The 21,923-nt window shown below is 50.8% G+C and overlaps 3 pseudogenes; all 3 read left to right on the top strand.

Annotated features, from left to right (window-relative positions):
- Positions 1–1,506: 1,506 nt before the first annotated feature.
- On the top strand, positions 1,507–1,686 carry LOC144674094 (U2 spliceosomal RNA; annotated as a pseudogene).
- Positions 1,687–13,375: 11,689 nt separating this feature from the next.
- Positions 13,376–13,551, top strand: LOC144674087 (U2 spliceosomal RNA; annotated as a pseudogene).
- Positions 13,552–18,417: 4,866 nt separating this feature from the next.
- LOC144674086 (U2 spliceosomal RNA) lies at positions 18,418–18,593 on the top strand (annotated as a pseudogene).
- Positions 18,594–21,923: the final 3,330 nt, after the last annotated feature.

Raw genomic sequence — 21,923 nt, 5'->3', positions numbered from 1 at the left:
GTCGGTGCGCAGACTGATGCACGTCTGCGACCAGTTCGAACTGGCCTCGGGAGCCAAGGTAAATCGTGGGAAGAGCGAGGCCATGTTCTTTGGGAACTGGGCTGACCGATCCTTTGTCCCCTTCACTGTCAGGGCTGACGGCCTGAAGGTGCTGGGGATATGGTTCGGAGGGACCGGGGCATGCGTTAGAAACTGGAAGGAGCGAGTGGCTATGGTGAAAAGGAAACTGGGCATGTGGGAGCGACGCTCCCTCTCCATTGCGGGTAAGAACCTGGTCATCAGGTGTGAGGTACTCTCGCTGTTGCTGTACGTGGCGCAGGTCTGGCCCATTCCACACTCCTGCGCGATGGCGATCACTCGAGCCATCTTCCGCTTTATCTGGAGGTCGAAAATGGATCGTGTCTGCAGGGACGCGATGTACAAGCCTCTAGATAAAGGGGGAAAAAACGTGCCCAACATCGCCCTCATACTGATGGCCACCTTTGTGTGTGGCTGCATCAAGCGGTGCGTAGACTCTCAGTACGCAAACACCAAGTGTCACTACGTGCTGAGGTTCTACCTGTCCCCGGTGTTGCGAAGGATGGGTCTGGCCACGCTGCCGCGGAACGCTCCAAGTAGTTGGACCGTGCCGTACCACCTGTCCCTGGTGGAAAAATTTATGCAGGAAAACACCTTTGACCACAAGTCCATCAGGCAGTGGTCAGCACGTAACGTCCTAGAGGCCCTGAGGGATAAGGAGAGGGTGGACCCTGTGGGATGGTTCCCCGAGCAGACTGTCAAAGTCATTTGGCAGAATGCCTCATCGCCAGAACTTTCCAACAAGCACCAAGACGTAGCTTGGCTGGTGGTGAGAAAGGCCCTCCCCGACAGATCCTTCCTACACGCCAGGAGTCTCACCCCCTCTGCACGATGCCCTCGAGGTGGCTGTGGTGGGGAAGAGACCGTTGTTCACCTCCTTGTGGATTGTGCCTTTGCAAAGAAAGTCTGGAGAGAGATGCAGTGGTTGCTGTCGAGGTTCATCCCGAGCAGTTCTGTGACACAGGACTCTGTGCTCTACGGGCTGTTCCCAGGGACACACACCGAGACAAACATCAACTGCAGCTGGAGGATCATCAACTCGGTGAAAGACGCGCTTTGGTCTGCCCGAAACTTGTTGGTCTTCCAGCACAAAGAGTTGTCCCCGACCGATTGTTGCGGACTGGCACAATCCAAAGTCCAGGACTACGTGCTGAGGGACGCACTAAAGCTTGGGGCAGCTGCCGCCAAGGCGCAATGGGGAAGGGTCGCTGTCTAAGACCTTTCTACCACAGCGCACCGAGAGACTGGGAACTGTTTAGAGCCCCTCGGGCTGTACAGATCAAAATGAAAGGCTGTAAATGATTGTAATATTGTTTGTACTGATGCACCTGGTGATACATTTTGTAAAAGTTTAACCTGGATTGTACCCTTGTAATGTTGTTTTTGAAATGGTTTTGAATGTGATTGAAGATTTTTTATGAATAAAGTATATTTTTACAAAAAAAAAAAAAAAAATCTGTTCTTATCAGTTTAATATCTGATACGTCCCTTATCTGGGGACCATATATTAAATTGATTTTTGGAGCAGGGAGATGGAATAGGGGCTTGCTCCGTCCACTCCACGCATCGACCCGGTATTGCAGTATCTCTGGGAACGGTGCACCCTCCCCTTTCCAGGGGATTTTCAATGCTAAAAATAGTTTTCTTACAAACATCTGCTTTCTTTACTTCTCAACATGTACATGTTCCAAAATCCAACTTTCTTTGGAAAAACTCAGCAAGTCTGGCAGCATCGGCGGAGAAGAAATCAGTCAACGTTTCGAGCCCTCATGGCCCTTCAGCAGAACTGAAGCATAGTTTCAACAAGGGAGAAATATAAATTGGTTTAAGGTGGGTGGGGGGGAAGAGACACATTGAGGGTGTGGTGTGAGCAGATAATCAAAAGATGTCAGAGACAAAAGGGTCAAAGAGGTGTTGAAGGTGGTGGTCTTTGTCTGAGAAAAGTGCTAATTAAGAATGCAAGACAGGATATTCAAAGTACAGCTCTAGTGGGGGTGGGGTGGAAAGACTAAAGGTCTTTAGTCTTTCCACCCCACCCCCACTAGAGCTGTACTTTGAATATCCTGTCTTGCATTCTTAATTAGCACTTTTCTCAGACAAAGACCACCACCTTCAACACCTCTTTGACCCTTTTGTCTCTGACATCTTTTGATTATCTGCTCACACTACACCCTCAGTATGTCTCTTCCCCCCCCACCCACCTTAAACCAATTTATATTTCTCCCTTGTTGAAACTATGCTTCAGTTCTGCTGAAGGGCCATGAGGGCTCGAAACGTTGACTGGTTTCTTCTCCGCCGATGCTGCCAGACTTGCTGAGTTTTTCCAGGTAATTCTGTTTTTATTTTGTTTTGGATTTCCAGCATCCGCAGTAGCTTTTAGCTTTTTGTTTTTATCCAACTTTCTTTCTTCTCTCTCTCTCTCTCTCTCTCTCACTCACTCACCCGCAGCAGCTACACACAAAAAACACGCACGCTCACCCAACACTCACAGACAGCACTCTCATCTCACAAACACTCTACCTCACTTATACAAAAACAGCTTTCACTTGCAAATACACCTCTCAAACACTCTCTCAGCTGCACCTTTCGCCTCACAACATTTTAAACCAGCTCTCTGCTGCCGCTGCCGCTGCTGCTGCTGACACAGCAACAATCAAAACTCACACCTCAAAGCTCACACACTTTACACAGCTACTCCGAAACCTCTACATCCACATTCACACAATCCTTACATTGCACAAGGAGCCCATTCCGCCCGTCGTGCCTGCACCAGCTCTCCCGGTGAACATTTCACCTCGTGCCTTTCTCCTGCCTTCTCCACGTAACCCGGCACATGCTTTCTTTTCAAATAATCATCTCATTCCCTCTTCAATTGAACCTGCCTCCGCCGCGCTATCAGGTGGTGCATTCCAGACCCTGACCGCTCGCTGCTCCTATCGCTTTTGCTTCTTTTGCCAGTTACTTTAAACCTGTGCCCTCTCCTTCTCGATCCTTGCCCCGGTGCAAACAGTTTCTCCCTATCTACTCTCTCCAGACCCCTCATGATTTTCAATACCTCTATCAAGTCTCCTCTCAGACTTCTTTTCCCCAAGGAATACAGTCCCAACTTCTCCAATCTTACTTCATAACTCAACTTCCTCGCCCCTGGAACCAAACTCGTAAACCTCTTCTGCACTCTCTCCAATGCCTCCACTACCTTCCTAAAATGCAAGTCAAAATGCAATCCCTCAGAGTCGGCATGGCTTTACGAAGAGTAAATCGTGTTTGACTAATTTGCTAGAGTTCTTTGAAGATGTGACAAGCAAAGTGGATAACGGGGATCCTGTAGATGTAGTATGTCTGGACTTCCAGAAGGCATTTGATAAGGTGCCGCACAAAAGATTAATACACAAGATAAGATCACACGCAGCTAAGGGTAATATATTAGCTTGGATAGAGGATTGGCTAACCAACAGAAAGCAGAGAGTCAAGATAAATGGGTCTTTTGTGGATGCCAAGCTGTAACTAGTGGGGTGCCACAGGGTTCGGTCCTCGGGCCCCAACTATTTACTTGGATTCAGGAGTAGAAGGTACTATAGCTAAATTTGCAGATGACACCAAAATAGGTGGGAAAGTAAGTTGCAATGAAGAAATAAGAAATTTACAAATGGATATGGACAGGTTAGGTGAATGGGCCAAAATTTGGCAGATGGAGTTTAACTAAGTTAAATAAGTTTAATAAGTGTGCGGTTATCCATTTTGGTCAGAAGAATAAAAAGGCGACTTATTATTCAAATGGAGAGAAACTTCAGAAATGCTTCAGCACAGAGGGATCTGGGTGTCCTCGCGCACGAATCGCTGAAAGCTAGTATGCAGGTACAGCAGGTAACAAGGAAGGCGAATGGAATCGCTTCTCGGCCTTTTGGCTAAGATCAAGTGTTGCAGGGGCGACACCATGGTCCTACCAAGGCAAGGTCGGGATGGAAGGGCTATAACCAATCGCAATCGAAATCCATACCGTGGGTTACCTATCACCGTCCGAGTCACGGTGAACCACAGCGAAGGAGGATCACCTATGGATCGGGGCTTCTTCACCAGGAGGATCCTGTTGAAGGCGTGCGGCTTCCAAGCTACGGAGATCTTCACCCTGCACGACTCCCGCAAAGGCGGTTATTTTGACGTGACGTTCAAGCGGGTGGCAGACTGCGTCCGGCTCCTGAGGGTGTTCGAGGAGAAGAGAGACCTGCCGGAGATGAAGATCCTGACGGCGGAGCCGCACTTCTCTCTGCCGTTGCAACGGGAACGTGAGGTGATGGTGCATGTGTACAACCCCTTCGTCCCTGTCGCCGACGTGGTCACCTTCCTCACCAGGTACTTCGATAAGGTGGGGAGCGGCACCGAGATTCGAGACGACTTGGGGATCTGGACAGGCAAACGCCTGTTTAAGGTCACGCTAAAGACCGATGGTAAGGGAGCCATTTTCCACCCTCCTTCCAGTTTCGCTATCGGGGGAAACCGGGGCTACCTGGTCTACGCTGGGCAACCCAAGCATTGTCGCTCATGCGGCAAGGCTGGTCATGTGGCGGCCAACTGCAGCGCCTCCCTCTGCAAGATCTGCAAACAGGAAGGGCACCAGACAAAAGACTGCAAACAGGCCAAGTGTTGCAACCTGTGTGGCGAGGCAAGTCACCTCTACAGGACCTGCCCCAAACGCTGCCGTACTTACGCACAGGCAGCCAAAGCCGACCAGGGGGAACCAGAAGAAATGTTTCGTGTCACTCCAACCACCAAGGCCCCCAGGGAGCGCAACGGGACAAAGGAGGACACAGAGAGAGACAAGGTGGAGAAAGAGATGGAGGCAACAGAGAGCCAATCAACAGCACTACCCCCTGAACCTCCCAGTCCTCAGGACAGCGAATCAATGGAGGAGGAGGCAGCAGTGGAAAAGCAGCAGGGGGAGTGGCGGACGGTGAAGAACAAGAAAAGTAAGAGGGAGCGAAGAAGAAGCAAAGGCGTTTCCCAGAGAAGCGGCAAGAGGCGTCTCCCATCCGACACGGATGACAAGGGCAGCAGCTCTTCGGATGATGAAGTGCCAGAGCGGCACCGACAGAAGAGGCGGCAAAGCTCCAGGGCGTTGGAGGACGAGACACCCGAGCTCCAGAAAATTGGAGACAACAAGGAGACCAGCGCACCCCAACTTTGCCTGCAACCTGAGGAGGCCAGTGCACCACAGCCCCTGGAATCTGGGAGCAGTGAGGCAATCATCGCACCCCAGCTCCAGGAAGCCGGGAACAGCAACACCCCAGAGGGGGTGAGTTTTGGAGAAGCTTCTCCAGCAAAGGTCATCTCAAAACCCGCTCTCCACGTGAACCTCCAGATGCCACCGGAGCAGAACACGGCCAAGGAGATCTACCTCAGCCCATCCAAAGTGAAGGAATTTGAGCTCACTACGGGTATGAAGGAGCAGACTAAAGGTCTGGGACTCTCAGAGACAGTGGGTTTGGTAGGAGAATAAATGCTTTAATATGGGTTTAAAGATTGTATCCATAAATGTGCGTAGCATTAAATCTACTACGCGATGTGTTGCGACCTTGGACTACCTAGCCAAGGTCAAAGCTGACCTGTTGTTTCTGCAGGAGTGTGCGATACCGCACCTCAGCTCCTACAGGCAATGGTCACGATGGTGGTCCCACGGGCCATCGATCTGGTCGGGCGGAAAGGACTCTCGTTCCTCCGGCCTGGGTATTCTGCTGCGGGGAGGCAACTTCACCGTCTCCGAGGTCAAGGAGGTGGTGGGCGGGCGACTCCTGGTAGCAGACGTAATGTACAAGAACGCTCCACTCCGGTTAATTAACGTGTACGGCCCGGCACAAGGGGCTGAGCGGCTGGAGGTTTTTCAGCAGCTCCCACTGCTGCTGGCGACCTCCAGGCCGGTCATTCTGGGCGGGGACTTCAACTGCATCATCGATGCGGCTGGACGATCCGGCAGGGCCGGAAGCAGATTGGACGCTACGTCCAGATCCCTGATGGAAACAGTTAAGGATGCCAAGCTGCACGACGTCTTCAGCAACCCTGCAGACGGAGCGCAGCGTAGATACACCTGGTCGCGGCCAGACGGGTCCATTCGTTCCAGGATAGACTTCCTGTTTGTGTCCCGTGCATTCACAGTCAGATCCACCGAGGTCAAGCCGGTGTTCTTCTCTGACCACTGCCTCCTACTGGCGGACTGCCACTTGGAGGAAGACCTGAGGGTGGGCAGGGGGGCATGGAAGCTAAATGTGCAACTGCTGACCCCAGAGAACATTGAGGAGCTCAAGAGGGATTACAAAGGTTGGAGAACCGTGAAACCCCTCTTTGAGTCCCTGACACACTGGTGGGAAGTGATCAAGGGAAGCATCAAGAGGTTTTTCATCCGCAAAGGCACCCAGAAAGCTAGAAAGGAACAGAGGGAAATGTCCCGACTCCAGGAAAAGATGCAGAATCTGCTCCGGCTGCAGTCGATGGGGGTGGATGTCAAGGAGGAGCTCCAAGAGGTGAAGGGCCAGCAAGCCTCGCACTTTGCCTCGGAGGCCTCCAAGATCATCTTCCGTTCCAGAGTCCGCTCCGTGGAGCAGGATGAGACGTGCTCACGTTTCTTCTTCCAAAAGGTACACAGAGAGCGCTCTGTGATCAGCAGCCTGAAGGAAGAAGACGGCTCAGTAAAGTCATCACGGTCCGACATTCTGAGGATCAGCAAATCCTTTTATGCCGGTCTGTATGACGTGAAGCCCACGGACAGCACGGCCTCCCAGTCCTTCCTGTCCTCTATCACCGAGGTCTTAGACCACAGTACGCGGGAGAGCCTAGACAAACCGCTAACTCCTGACGAACTGACTAAGGCCCTCGAGTCCTTCGAGAAGAGTAAAACCCCCGGAAGCGACGGCCTGCCGGCGGAGTTGTATTCGGCTCTGTGGGACTTGATCGGCCCAGACCTGCTAGAAGTGTACGAGAGTATGCTCCTGGCCGGCAGCATGTCAGAATCCATGAGGAAAGGCATCATCACCCTCATCTACAAGCACAAGGGGGAAAGGGAGGAAATTAGAAATTGGCGACCCATTTCACTGTTGAATGTGGACTATAAGATTCTGTCCAAGGTCATCGCCAACCGGGTCAAATCCGCTCTGGAATTGGTGATTCACCCTGACCAGACCTGCTCTGTGCCAGGCAGGAAGATCTCTGACAGCCTGGCGCTGCTCAGGGATACGATTGCCTATGTACAGGACAGGGGTGTGGATACCTGCCTCATCAGCCTGGATCAGGAGAAGGCCTTTGACAGAATATCGCACACCTACATGGGGGATGTGCTCTCCAAAATGGGCTTTGGGGAGGGAATTCGAAATTGGATCCAACTGCTCTACACTAACATCAGTAGCGCAGTCTCAATCAATGGGTGGGAAACAGATAGCTTTCCGATTAAATCTGGAGTCAGGCAGGGCTGTCCTCTCTCGCCTGTCCTTTTCGTGCGCTGCATAGAACCCTTTGCCGAGTCCATCAGGATGGATCCGGGCATAAGAGGAGTGACGATCCCAGGCAGTGGAGGCACTCAGGTAAAAGCCTCCCTGTACATGGACGACGTCGCCGTCTTCTGCTCGGATCCGCTGTCGGTGCGCAGACTGATGCACGTCTGCGACCAGTTCGAACTGGCCTCGGGAGCCAAGGTAAATCGTGGGAAGAGCGAGGCCATGTTCTTTGGGAACTGGGCTGACCGATCCTTTGTCCCCTTCACTGTCAGGGCTGACGGCCTGAAGGTGCTGGGGATATGGTTCGGAGGGACCGGGGCATGCGTTAGAAACTGGAAGGAGCGAGTGGCTATGGTGAAAAGGAAACTGGGCATGTGGGAGCGACGCTCCCTCTCCATTGCGGGTAAGAACCTGGTCATCAGGTGTGAGGTACTCTCGCTGTTGCTGTACGTGGCGCAGGTCTGGCCCATTCCACACTCCTGCGCGATGGCGATCACTCGAGCCATCTTCCGCTTTATCTGGAGGTCGAAAATGGATCGTGTCTGCAGGGACGCGATGCACAAGCCTCTAGATAAAGGGGGAAAAAACGTGCCCAACATCGCCCTCATACTGATGGCCACCTTTGTGTGTGGCTGCATCAAGCGGTGCGTAGACCCTCAGTACGCAAACACCAAGTGTCACTACGTGCTGAGGTTCTACCTGTCCCCGGTGTTGCGAAGGATGGGTCTGGCCACGCTGCCGCGGAACGCTCCAAGTAGTTGGACCTTGCCGTACCACCTGTCCCTGGTGGAAAACTTTATGCAGAAAAACACCTTTGACCCCAAGTCCATCAGGCAGTGGTCGGCACGTAACGTCCTATAGGCCCTGCGGGGAAAGGAGATGGTGGATCCTGTGCGATGTTTCCCCGAGCAGACTGTCAAAGTCGTTTGGCAGAATGCCTCGTCTCCAGAACTTTCCAACAAGCACCAAGACGTAGCTTGGCTGGTGGTGAGAAATGCCCTCCCCGTCAGATCCTTCCTGAAGTCTCACCCTCTCTGCATGTTGACCTCGAGGTGGCTGTCGTGGGGACGAGACCGTTGTTCACCTCTTTGTGGAATGTGCGTTTGCAAAGAAGGTCTGCAGAGAGTTGCCGTGGTTTTTGTCGCGGTTCATCCCAAGCAGTTCTGTGACACAGGTCTCTGTGCTCTACGTGTTGATCCCAGGGACAGGGACGCACATCGAGACAAGCAGGTGGAGGATCATCTACTCGGTGAAAGACGCTCTTTGGTCTGCCCGAAACTTGTTGGTCTTCCAGTGCAATGAGTTGTCCCCAGCAGAGTGTTGCAGACTGGCTGGCACATTCCAAGGCCGAGGACTACGTGCTGAGGGACGCGCTAAAGCTTGGGGCAGCCGCCACAAATGCGCAGTGGGGAACGGTCGCTGTCTAAGACCTTTCAGCCATAGTGCACCGAGGGACTGGGAAAGGTATAGACCCCTCGGCCTGAAAGACTCACATTGAATGTATGCAGTGAATATTACATTTATCACAATTGTATTGAAGCACCTCAGAGTGCAACATGATCTATGTAGATAACTTGAATACTATTGCACTGTCTGACTGCCTGTAATGAGCATGTTGAAATGTCTGTAATGTTCATTGATCGTATTGAAGCGTCGCAGGGTGCGACATGATCTATTTGAAAAACTGGAATATGATTGCACTTTTTGCGATGGCCATTTTGAAATGTTTTGTAATGTTCTTTCAGATATTTTATGGATAAGGTATATTTTTCCACAAAAAAACGACAACAGTTACAAAGAAAACCAACAGCAGCAACAACAGCTCTTCTCCACAGTCTGAATTAGAATTTCAGAGTCAGAAAACAGAGCAAAAAAACACGCAGCGTCCTGAAATGACAAACCTGAAATGAAAGTGTACTTAGTGTATCAAGCCTTTAAACTGCATTGCTGAAAACTCCTTCCTGCCTGCTAGTGCAACAAGATGCTGCAAAGTATATTACACAGCGAATCAGGCCTTCAGTCGTCTTGACTTGTGCAGCTCCAGTGACTTCAGGCCTCCAAAAGCAGGCCAGTATTTGAAAGGGCTCCTCTTGACAAGTGTAAGACCCTGATCAAACTAAATATTTTAATTTTCTTAACCAGTGAGATTGAACGAACCGTGATGCATGTCCAAGACAAAATAGAATATAAAGCAATGTAAAGTAAATTAATAACAAATTGAGAAAGTAAATATGGAACACAAAATATTTTAAAACTAGGGCACAGGTTAAAAACATGATCCTAATTTCTGTTGAACTGAATGAGGCGAGTCATTACAGTGCGTGACCGATTTGTTTAAGTGTGCGGGCCCATTAAACTTTTTGCACAGCCGCGCAAATTTAAAGGGGCTTATGTGGCGGTGTGTCTGTGAGGAAACCTCTCCTCATATCTTGTATCCCACTGTGAAACCATCTTCAGCTCCCAAATTGCACTCAGACAATGTGCTATATTTGCATATTGTGCAGGAGTCGGGGGAGGGGTCATGGGGCTGCCCCTTGTCTCTGTACTTGAAATGGCAGCCAGGCAGCAACTGTAGTGCTTCCTCAAATCCAACCTGAAGAAAAGGCAAGACATGTTGGGTGCTGAGAGGGAGAAGCATTGCCACTTTAGGTTCTACTTGGATTTTACTGAGGTAAAAGGTGATTGAAAAAGTCAAGCCTTTCTCCCCTAGCAGTTACCACTGAGGACAGAAATAATACCGAGCGCTGATCTATCACCGAGCACTGAGGCCGGCCAAGGGGAGGCATCTGAAAGCTGCAGAGAGAGCAAGAAGCCAGGATGGACGACTGAGAATACTGGCTGAGATAGACAGCAAAAACTGTGACACAAGCTCAGGTAAGCGTGGTGTTTTGCAGTTCAAGTTCATCACTTTGTGACAGTATAGGTATTTTTCACTTTCCTAGGATAAGGCTGTTCCCTTTCTAGAAGTTAGAAACAGCCGTGCAGATGTATTTTCTGCGCTCCTTTGCTTGCCTGCTGAATAGGACTGATGGGAGGGGAAAAGGTGATTAAAAGAGAGCCGACATCATTGCAGGCTGGCAGATGGTGTGCTGTGCTGTGCACGCAGGTGGTTTTGTTGTTTGGCTTGTGTGTGACTTCTGGTTGAAGCTGAAAGATTTCTAAAATTTTGAAGGAAATAATCTTCGAGAAGGGGAGAAACATTTTCAACATTTTAACAGGATCTAAGGCTGTTCGCTGTGTCGTACCTGTACTTATCCTTGCTGCCACCTGCCTTCTCACTGCTGATCATCATCTTGTGTTATTATAATGATATAATGCATTGGACTTATTTACTGTGACTTCATAACATGACACATTTCCCTTCTGGTGATGTCATGCTGACATCCCGTAAAGGAAATAGACCAACAGTCAGCCCAAAAGAAGGCCCAATGCCAAGCAAAGGAAGCCCATAAACGAGGATGCTAGACAGCTCGTACAAAAGAAAGCAGGGCATCAGGAAACAACTCAACAGCAGCTGACGTAGTACTCTCCAGGTTCAGTGCAGGAGAAGCACTGGAATCAGTAAAAAGTAATGCCCCTACATGTCTGAACATACAACTTAGGAGCAGGAGTAGGCCACTGGGCCCCAAGAGCCTGCTCCACTACTCAGAAGATCATGGCTGATCCGATTGTAACCTCAACCCCACATTCCTGCCTACCAGCGATAACCTTCCAACCCCGCCTTGTTAATCTATCCAGCTCTGTCTTGAAAATATTCAAAGACTCTGTTTCCACCACCTTTCGAGGAAGAGAGTTCCAAGGACTCTCTACACTCTGGGAGAAACGCTGCTGACTTTGCCTTCCCTGTAGATGTGGAAGGACTTTAGCTGCATACCTGGTCAGCTGGCAAGCTCCACAGACCGATCGGCGCAGGCTTGGAGGGCCGAAGGGCCTGTTCCTGTGCTGTACTTTTTTTTCTTCTTTGTTCTTTGACTGCTCAAGCTGAAAGCAAAGACAAAAATACAGCAGGCCTCGATCGAAGAACTCCTCTGCGCTGTGAGCTAGTTGCTCACACGGAAACTCAGCTACAAAGACTCATGGATTGTCTCTCATGCCTGTCACGTGTTCTCCCTTGTGACTGAGTGTTTCTCGAAATTTTCCATTACCTGCCAGTTACACGACACATCTAGCGCAACCGTAGACAGCGACCTTTCTCCATTACGCCTTTGCCCCAAACTTTAGTGCGTCCCTCAGCACGTAGTCCTGGACCTTGGAATGTGCCAACTCTTTGCAATGGAAGACCAACAAGTTTCGGACAGCCAAAGAGTGTCTTTCACCGAGTGGATCCTCCGGCGGTAGTTGATGTTTGTCTCGGCGTGTGTCCCTGGGAACAGCCCCTGGAGCACAGAGTCCATACCTGTGTCACGGAACTGCTCGGGATGCACCTCGACAAGAACCACGGCCACTCTCTTCAGAGTTCTGGTGATGAGGCATTCTGCCAAATGACCCTGACGGTCTGTTCGGCGAACCGTCCGCCGGAATCCACCATCTCCTTTTCCCGCAGGGCCTCTAGGGTGATACGTGCTAACCACTGCCTGATGGACTTGCGGACAAAGGTGTTTCTCTGCATAAGTTTTTCCACACGGGGCAGGTGATACGGCACTTGGAGCGTTCCGCGGCAGGGTGGCCAGACCCATCCTTCGCAACACCAGGGACAGGTAGAACCTCAGCACGTAGTGACGCTTGGTGTTTGGGTCTACACACAGCTTGATACTGCCATACACAAAGGTGGCCATCAGGATGAGGGTGATGTTGGGCATGTTTTTTCCCCCTTCATCCAGAGTTTTTTTACATCATGTCCCTGCAAACAGGATCCACTTTTGACCTCCAGATAAAGCGGAAGATGGCTGGCGTGATCGCCACAGCGCAGGAGTGAGGAATGGGCCAGACCTGCGCCACGTACAGCAACACCTGTCCCTGGTGGAAAAATTTATGCAGAAAAACACCTTTGACCACAAGTCCATCAGGCAGTGGTCAGCACGTAACGTCCTAGAGGCCCTGAGGGAAAAGGAGAGGGTGGACCCTGTGGGATGGTTCCCCGAGCAGACTGTCAAAGTCATTTGGCAGAATGCCACATCGCCAGAACTTTCCAACAAACACCAAGACGTGGCTTGGCTGGTGGTGAGAAAGGCCCTCCCCGTCAGATCCTTCCTACACGCCAGGAGTCTCACCCCCTCTGCACGTTGCCCTCGAGGTGGCTGTGGTGGGGAAGAGACCGTTGTTCACCTCCTTGTGGATTGTGCCTTTGCAAAGAAAGTCTGGAGAGAGACGCAGTGGTTGCTGTCGAGGTTCATCCCGAGCAGTTCTGTGACACAGGACTCTGTGCTCTACGGGCTGTTCCCAGGGACACACACCGAGACAAACATCGACTGCAGCTGGAGGATCATCAACTCGGTGAAAGAGGCGCTTTGGTCTGCCCGAAACTTGTTGGTCTTCCAGCACAAAGAGTTGTCCCCGACCGATTGTTGCGGACTGGCACAATCCAAAGTCCAGGACTACGTGCTGAGGGACGCACTAAAGCTTGGGGCAGCTGCCGCAAAGGCGCAATGGGGAAGGGTCGCTGTCTAAGACCTTTCTACCGCAGCGCACCGAGAGACTGGGAACTGTTTAGAGCCCCTCGGGCTGTACAGATCAAAATGAAAGGCTGTAAATGATTGTAATATTGTTTGTACTGATGCACCCGGTGATACATTTTGTAAAAGTTTAACCTGGATTGTACCCTTGTAATGTTGTTTTTGAAATGGTTTGGAATGTGATTGAAGATATTTTATGAATAAAGTATATTTTTACAAAAAAAAAAAAATCTGTTCTTATCAGTTTAATATCTGATACGTCCCTTATCTGGGGACCATATATTAAATTGATTTTTGGAGCAGGGAGATGGAATAGGGGCTTGCTCCGTCCACTCCACGCATCGACCCGGTATTGCAGTATCTCTGGGAATGGTGCACCACCCCTTTCCAGGGGATTTTCAATGCTAAAAATAGTTTTCTTACAAACATCTGCTTTCTTTACTTTTCAACATGCACATCTTTCAAAACACAACTTTCTTTCTTTCTCACTCACCCGCACCATCTACACACAAAAAACACGCACGCTCACCCAACGCTCACAGACACCACTCTCATCTCACAAACACTCTACCTCACTCATACAAAAACATCTTTCACTTGCAAATACACCTCTCAAACACTCTCTCAGCTGCACCTTTCGCCTCACAACACTTTCAACCAGCTCTCTGCTGCCGCTCCCGCCCGCTGCTGCTGCTGCTGCTGATACAGCAACAGTCAAAACTCACACCTCAAAGCTCACACACTTTACACAGCTACTCGGAAACGTCTACATCCACGTTCACACAATCCTTACACTGCACAAGGAGCCCATTCCGCCCGTCGTGACTGCACCAGCTCTCCCAATGAACATTTCACTTCGTGCCATTCTCCTGCCTTCTCCACGTAACCCAGCACATGCTTTCTTTTCAAATAATCATCTCATTCCCTCTTCAATTGAACCTGCCTCCGCCACGCTATCAGGCGGTGCATTCCAGACCCTGACCACTCGCTGCTCCTATCACTTTTGCTTCTTCTGCTAGTTACTTTAAACCTGTGCCCGCTCCTTCTCGATCCTTTCATCGGTGCAAGCAGTTTCTCCCTATCTACTCTCTCCAGATACCTCATGATTTTCAATACCTCTATCAAGTCTCCTCTCAGACTTCTTTTCCCCAAGGAATACAGTCCCAACTTCTCCAATCTTACTTCATAACTCAACTTCCTCGCCCCTGGAACCAAACTCGTAAACCTCTTCTGCACTCTCTCCAATGCCTTCACTACCCTCCTAAAATGCAAGTCAAAATGCAATCCATCAGAGTCAGCATGGCTTTATGAAGACTAAATCGTGTTTGACTAAATCGCTAGAGTTCTTTAAAGATGTGACAAGCAAAGTGGATAATGGCGATCCTGTAGATGTAGTATGTCTGGACTTCCAGAAGGCATTTGATAAGGTGCCGCACAAAAGATTAATACACAAGATAAGATCACACGCAGCTAAGGGTAATATATTTGCTTGGATAGAGCTTTGGCTAACCAACAGAAAGCAGAGAGTCAGGATAAATGGGTCTTTTGTGGATGGCAAGCTGTAACTAGTGGGGTGCCACAGGGTTCGGTCCTTGGGCCCCAACTATTTACTTGGATTCAGGAGTAGAAGGTACCATAGCTAACTTTGCAGATGACACCAAAATAGGTGGGAAAGTAAGTTGCAGTGAAGAAATGAGAAATTTACAAATGGATATGGACAGGTTAGGTGAATGGGCCAAAATTTGGCAGATGGAGTTTAACGTGGATAAGTGAGGTTATCCAGTTCAGCTCCTACAGGCAATGGTCACGGTGGTGGTCCCACGGGCCATCGATCTGGTCGGGCGGAAACGACTCTCGTTCCTCCGGCCTGGGTATTCTGCTGCGGGGAGGCAACTTCACCGTCTCCGAGGTCAAGGAGGTGGTGGGCGGGCGACTCCTCGTAGCAGACGTAATGTACAAGAACGCTCCACTCCGGTTAATTAACGTGTATGGCCCGTCACAAGGAGCTGAGCGGCTGGAGGTTTTTCAGCAGCTCCCACTGCTGCTGGCGACCTCCAGGCCGGTCATTCTGGGCGGTGACTTCAACTGCATCATCGATGCGGCTGGACGATCCGGCAGGGCCGGAAGCAGATTGGACGCTACGTCCAGATCCCTGATGGAAACAGTTAAGGATGCCAAGCTGCACGACGTCTTCAGCAACCCTGCAGACGGAGCGCAGCGTAGATACACCTGGTCGCGGCCAGACGGGTCCATTCGTTCCAGGATAGACTTCCTCTTTGTGTCCCGTGCATTCACAGTCAGATCCACCGAGGTCAAGCCGGTGTTCTTCTCTGACCACTGCATCCTACTGGCGGACTGCCACTTGGAGAAGGACCTGAGGGTGGGCAGGGGGGCATGGAAGCTATTCGTGCAACTGCTGACCCCAGAGAACATTGAGGAGCTCAAGAGGGCTTATGAAGGTTGGAGAACCATGAAACCCCTCTTTGAGTCCCTGACACACTGGTGGGAAGCGATCAAGGGAAACACCAAGAGGTTTTTCATCCTCAAAAGCATCCAGAAAGCTAGAAAGGAAGAGAGGGAAATGTCCCGACTCCAGAAAAACATGCAGAATCTGCTCCGGCTGCAGTCGGTGGGGGTCGATGTCAAGGAAGAACTCCAAGAGGTGAAGAGCCAGCAAGCCTCGCACTTTGCCTCCAAGAACATCTTCCGTTCCAGAGTCCGCTCCGTGGAGCAGGATGAGACGTGCTCACGTTTCTTCTTCCAAAAGGAACAGAGAGAGAGCTCTGTGTTCAGCAGCCTGAATGAAGAAGACAGATCAGTAAAGTCAGCGCAGTCCGACATTTTGAGGATCAGCAAATCCTTTTATGCCGGATTTTATGACGTGAAGCCGACGGACAGCACGGCCTCCCAGTCCTCCTTGTCCTCTATCACGGAGGTCTTAGGCGACAGTACACGGGAGAGGCTGGACAAACCGCGAACTCCTGACGAACTGACTTAGGCCCTTGAGTCCTTCGAGAAGAGTAAATCTCCCCAGAAGCGACGGCTTGCCGGCGGAGTTGTATTGGGCTCTGTGGGACTGGATGGGCCCAGACCTGCTAGGGGTGTACGAGAGTATGCTCCTGGCCGGCAGTATGTCAGAATCCATGAGGAAAGGCATCATCACCCTCATGTACAAGCACAAGGAAGAAAGGGAGGAAATTAGAAATTGGCGACCCATTTCACTGTTGAATGTGGACTATAAGATTCTGTCCAAGGTCATCGCCAATCGGGTCAAATCCGCTCTGGAATTGGTGATACACCCTGACCAGACCTGCACTGTGCCGGGCAGGAAGATCTCTGACAGCCTGGCGCTGCTCAGGGATACGATTGCCTATGTGCAGGACAGGGGTGTGGACACCTGCCTCATCAGCCTGGATTAGGAGAAAGCCTTTGACAGAATATCGCACACCTACATGGTGGATGTGCTCTCAAAATGGGGTTTGGGGAGGGAATTCGCAATTGGATCCAGTTGGATCCTACTCTACACTAACATCAGTAGCGCAGTCTCAATCAATGGGTGGGAATCAGATAGCTTTCCAATTAAATCTGGAGTCAGGCAGGGCTGTCCTCTCTCGCCTGTTCTTTGCTGAGTCCATCAGGAAGGATCCGGGCATTAGAGGAGTTACGATCCCAGGCAGTGGAGGCACTCAGATCAAAGCCTCCCTGTACATGGACGATGTCGCCGTCTTCTGTTCTGATCCGCTGTCGGTGTGCAGACTGATCCACATCTGCGACCAGTTCGAACTGGACTCGGGAGCCAAGGTAAATCGTGGGAAGAGCGAGGCCGTGTTCTTTGGGAACTGGGCTGACCGATCCTTTGTCCCCTTCACCGTCAGTGCTGACGGCCTGAAGGTGCTGGGGATATGGTTCAGAGGGACCGGGGTATGCGTTAGAAACTGGAAGGATCCAGTGTCTATGGTGAAAAGGAAACTGGGAATCTGGGAGCGACGCTTCCTCTCCGTTGCGGGTAAGAACCTGGTCATCAGGTGTGAGGCACTCTCGCTGTTGCTGTACATGGCGCAGGTCTGGCCCATTCCAGACTGCTGCGCGATGGCGATCACCCGAGCCATCTTCCCCTTTATCTGGAGGTCGAAAATGGATCGTGTCCGCAGGGACGCGCTGTATAAGCCTCTAGATAAAGGGGGAATAAACGTGCCCAACATCGCCCTCATACTGATGGCCACCTTTGTGTGCGGCTGCATCAAGCGGTGCGTAGACCCTCAGTACGCAAACACCAAGTGTCACTACGTGCTGAGGTTCTACCTGTCCCCGGTGTTGCGAAGGATGGGTCTGGCCACGCTGCCGCGGAACGCTCCAAGTAGTTGGACCGTGCCGTACCACCTGTCCCTGGTGGAAAAATTTATGCAGAAAAACACCTTTGACCACAAGTCCATCAGGCAGTGGTCAGCACGTAACGTCCTAGAGGCCCTGAGGGAAAAGGAGAGGGTGGACCCTGTGGGATGGTTCCCCGAGCAGACTGTCAAAGTCATTTGGCAGAATGCCACATCGCCAGAACTTTCCAACAAACACCAAGACGTGGCTTGGCTGGTGGTGAGAAAGGCCCTCCCCGTCAGATCCTTCCTACACGCCAGGAGTCTCACCCCCTCTGCACGTTGCCCTCGAGGTGGCTGTGGTGGGGAAGAGACCGTTGTTCACCTCCTTGTGGATTGTGCCTTTGCAAAGAAAGTCTGGAGAGAGACGCAGTGGTTGCTGTCGAGGTTCATCCCGAGCAGTTCTGTGACACAGGACTCTGTGCTCTACGGGCTGTTCCCAGGGACACACACCGAGACAAACATCGACTGCAGCTGGAGGATCATCAACTCGGTGAAAGAGGCGCTTTGGTCTGCCCGAAACTTGTTGGTCTTCCAGCACAAAGAGTTGTCCCCGACCGATTGTTGCGGACTGGCACAATCCAAAGTCCAGGACTACGTGCTGAGGGACGCACTAAAGCTTGGGGCAGCTGCCGCAAAGGCGCAATGGGGAAGGGTCGCTGTCTAAGACCTTTCTACCGCAGCGCACCGAGAGACTGGGAACTGTTTAGAGCCCCTCGGGCTGTACAGATCAAAATGAAAGGCTGTAAATGATTGTAATATTGTTTGTACTGATGCACCCGGTGATACATTTTGTAAAAGTTTAACCTGGATTGTACCCTTGTAATGTTGTTTTTGAAATGGTTTGGAATGTGATTGAAGATATTTTATGAATAAAGTATATTTTTACAAAAAAAAAAAAATCTGTTCTTATCAGTTTAATATCTGATACGTCCCTTATCTGGGGACCATATATTAAATTGATTTTTGGAGCAGGGAGATGGAATAGGGGCTTGCTCCGTCCACTCCACGCATCGACCCGGTATTGCAGTATCTCTGGGAATGGTGCACCACCCCTTTCCAGGGGATTTTCAATGCTAAAAATAGTTTTCTTACAAACATCTGCTTTCTTTACTTTTCAACATGCACATCTTTCAAAACACAACTTTCTTTCTTTCTCACTCACCCGCACCATCTACACACAAAAAACACGCACGCTCACCCAACGCTCACAGACACCACTCTCATCTCACAAACACTCTACCTCACTCATACAAAAACATCTTTCACTTGCAAATACACCTCTCAAACACTCTCTCAGCTGCACCTTTCGCCTCACAACACTTTCAACCAGCTCTCTGCTGCCGCTCCCGCCCGCTGCTGCTGCTGCTGCTGATACAGCAACAGTCAAAACTCACACCTCAAAGCTCACACACTTTACACAGCTACTCGGAAACGTCTACATCCACGTTCACACAATCCTTACACTGCACAAGGAGCCCATTCCGCCCGTCGTGACTGCACCAGCTCTCCCAATGAACATTTCACTTCGTGCCATTCTCCTGCCTTCTCCACGTAACCCAGCACATGCTTTCTTTTCAAATAATCATCTCATTCCCTCTTCAATTGAACCTGCCTCCGCCACGCTATCAGGCGGTGCATTCCAGACCCTGACCACTCGCTGCTCCTATCACTTTTGCTTCTTCTGCTAGTTACTTTAAACCTGTGCCCGCTCCTTCTCGATCCTTTCATCGGTGCAAGCAGTTTCTCCCTATCTACTCTCTCCAGATACCTCATGATTTTCAATACCTCTATCAAGTCTCCTCTCAGACTTCTTTTCCCCAAGGAATACAGTCCCAACTTCTCCAATCTTACTTCATAACTCAACTTCCTCGCCCCTGGAACCAAACTCGTAAACCTCTTCTGCACTCTCTCCAATGCCTTCACTACCCTCCTAAAATGCAAGTCAAAATGCAATCCATCAGAGTCAGCATGGCTTTATGAAGACTAAATCGTGTTTGACTAAATCGCTAGAGTTCTTTAAAGATGTGACAAGCAAAGTGGATAATGGCGATCCTGTAGATGTAGTATGTCTGGACTTCCAGAAGGCATTTGATAAGGTGCCGCACAAAAGATTAATACACAAGATAAGATCACACGCAGCTAAGGGTAATATATTTGCTTGGATAGAGCTTTGGCTAACCAACAGAAAGCAGAGAGTCAGGATAAATGGGTCTTTTGTGGATGGCAAGCTGTAACTAGTGGGGTGCCACAGGGTTCGGTCCTTGGGCCCCAACTATTTACTTGGATTCAGGAGTAGAAGGTACCATAGCTAACTTTGCAGATGACACCAAAATAGGTGGGAAAGTAAGTTGCAGTGAAGAAATGAGAAATTTACAAATGGATATGGACAGGTTAGGTGAATGGGCCAAAATTTGGCAGATGGAGTTTAACGTGGATAAGTGAGGTTATCCAGTTCAGCTCCTACAGGCAATGGTCACGGTGGTGGTCCCACGGGCCATCGATCTGGTCGGGCGGAAACGACTCTCGTTCCTCCGGCCTGGGTATTCTGCTGCGGGGAGGCAACTTCACCGTCTCCGAGGTCAAGGAGGTGGTGGGCGGGCGACTCCTCGTAGCAGACGTAATGTACAAGAACGCTCCACTCCGGTTAATTAACGTGTATGGCCCGTCACAAGGAGCTGAGCGGCTGGAGGTTTTTCAGCAGCTCCCACTGCTGCTGGCGACCTCCAGGCCGGTCATTCTGGGCGGTGACTTCAACTGCATCATCGATGCGGCTGGACGATCCGGCAGGGCCGGAAGCAGATTGGACGCTACGTCCAGATCCCTGATGGAAACAGTTAAGGATGCCAAGCTGCACGACGTCTTCAGCAACCCTGCAGACGGAGCGCAGCGTAGATACACCTGGTCGCGGCCAGACGGGTCCATTCGTTCCAGGATAGACTTCCTCTTTGTGTCCCGTGCATTCACAGTCAGATCCACCGAGGTCAAGCCGGTGTTCTTCTCTGACCACTGCATCCTACTGGCGGACTGCCACTTGGAGAAGGACCTGAGGGTGGGCAGGGGGGCATGGAAGCTATTCGTGCAACTGCTGACCCCAGAGAACATTGAGGAGCTCAAGAGGGCTTATGAAGGTTGGAGAACCATGAAACCCCTCTTTGAGTCCCTGACACACTGGTGGGAAGCGATCAAGGGAAACACCAAGAGGTTTTTCATCCTCAAAAGCATCCAGAAAGCTAGAAAGGAAGAGAGGGAAATGTCCCGACTCCAGAAAAACATGCAGAATCTGCTCCGGCTGCAGTCGGTGGGGGTCGATGTCAAGGAAGAACTCCAAGAGGTGAAGAGCCAGCAAGCCTCGCACTTTGCCTCCAAGAACATCTTCCGTTCCAGAGTCCGCTCCGTGGAGCAGGATGAGACGTGCTCACGTTTCTTCTTCCAAAAGGAACAGAGAGAGAGCTCTGTGTTCAGCAGCCTGAATGAAGAAGACAGATCAGTAAAGTCAGCGCAGTCCGACATTTTGAGGATCAGCAAATCCTTTTATGCCGGATTTTATGACGTGAAGCCGACGGACAGCACGGCCTCCCAGTCCTCCTTGTCCTCTATCACGGAGGTCTTAGGCGACAGTACACGGGAGAGGCTGGACAAACCGCGAACTCCTGACGAACTGACTTAGGCCCTTGAGTCCTTCGAGAAGAGTAAATCTCCCCAGAAGCGACGGCTTGCCGGCGGAGTTGTATTGGGCTCTGTGGGACTGGATGGGCCCAGACCTGCTAGGGGTGTACGAGAGTATGCTCCTGGCCGGCAGTATGTCAGAATCCATGAGGAAAGGCATCATCACCCTCATGTACAAGCACAAGGAAGAAAGGGAGGAAATTAGAAATTGGCGACCCATTTCACTGTTGAATGTGGACTATAAGATTCTGTCCAAGGTCATCGCCAATCGGGTCAAATCCGCTCTGGAATTGGTGATACACCCTGACCAGACCTGCACTGTGCCGGGCAGGAAGATCTCTGACAGCCTGGCGCTGCTCAGGGATACGATTGCCTATGTGCAGGACAGGGGTGTGGACACCTGCCTCATCAGCCTGGATTAGGAGAAAGCCTTTGACAGAATATCGCACACCTACATGGTGGATGTGCTCTCAAAATGGGGTTTGGGGAGGGAATTCGCAATTGGATCCAGTTGGATCCTACTCTACACTAACATCAGTAGCGCAGTCTCAATCAATGGGTGGGAATCAGATAGCTTTCCAATTAAATCTGGAGTCAGGCAGGGCTGTCCTCTCTCGCCTGTTCTTTGCTGAGTCCATCAGGAAGGATCCGGGCATTAGAGGAGTTACGATCCCAGGCAGTGGAGGCACTCAGATCAAAGCCTCCCTGTACATGGA

This window comes from Cetorhinus maximus, unplaced genomic scaffold, assembly GCF_964194155.1.
Source record: "Cetorhinus maximus unplaced genomic scaffold, sCetMax3.hap1.1 HAP1_SCAFFOLD_551, whole genome shotgun sequence".
NCBI lineage: Eukaryota > Metazoa > Chordata > Chondrichthyes > Lamniformes > Cetorhinidae > Cetorhinus > Cetorhinus maximus.
This window is presented reverse-complemented; position numbering and strand designations above follow the sequence as displayed.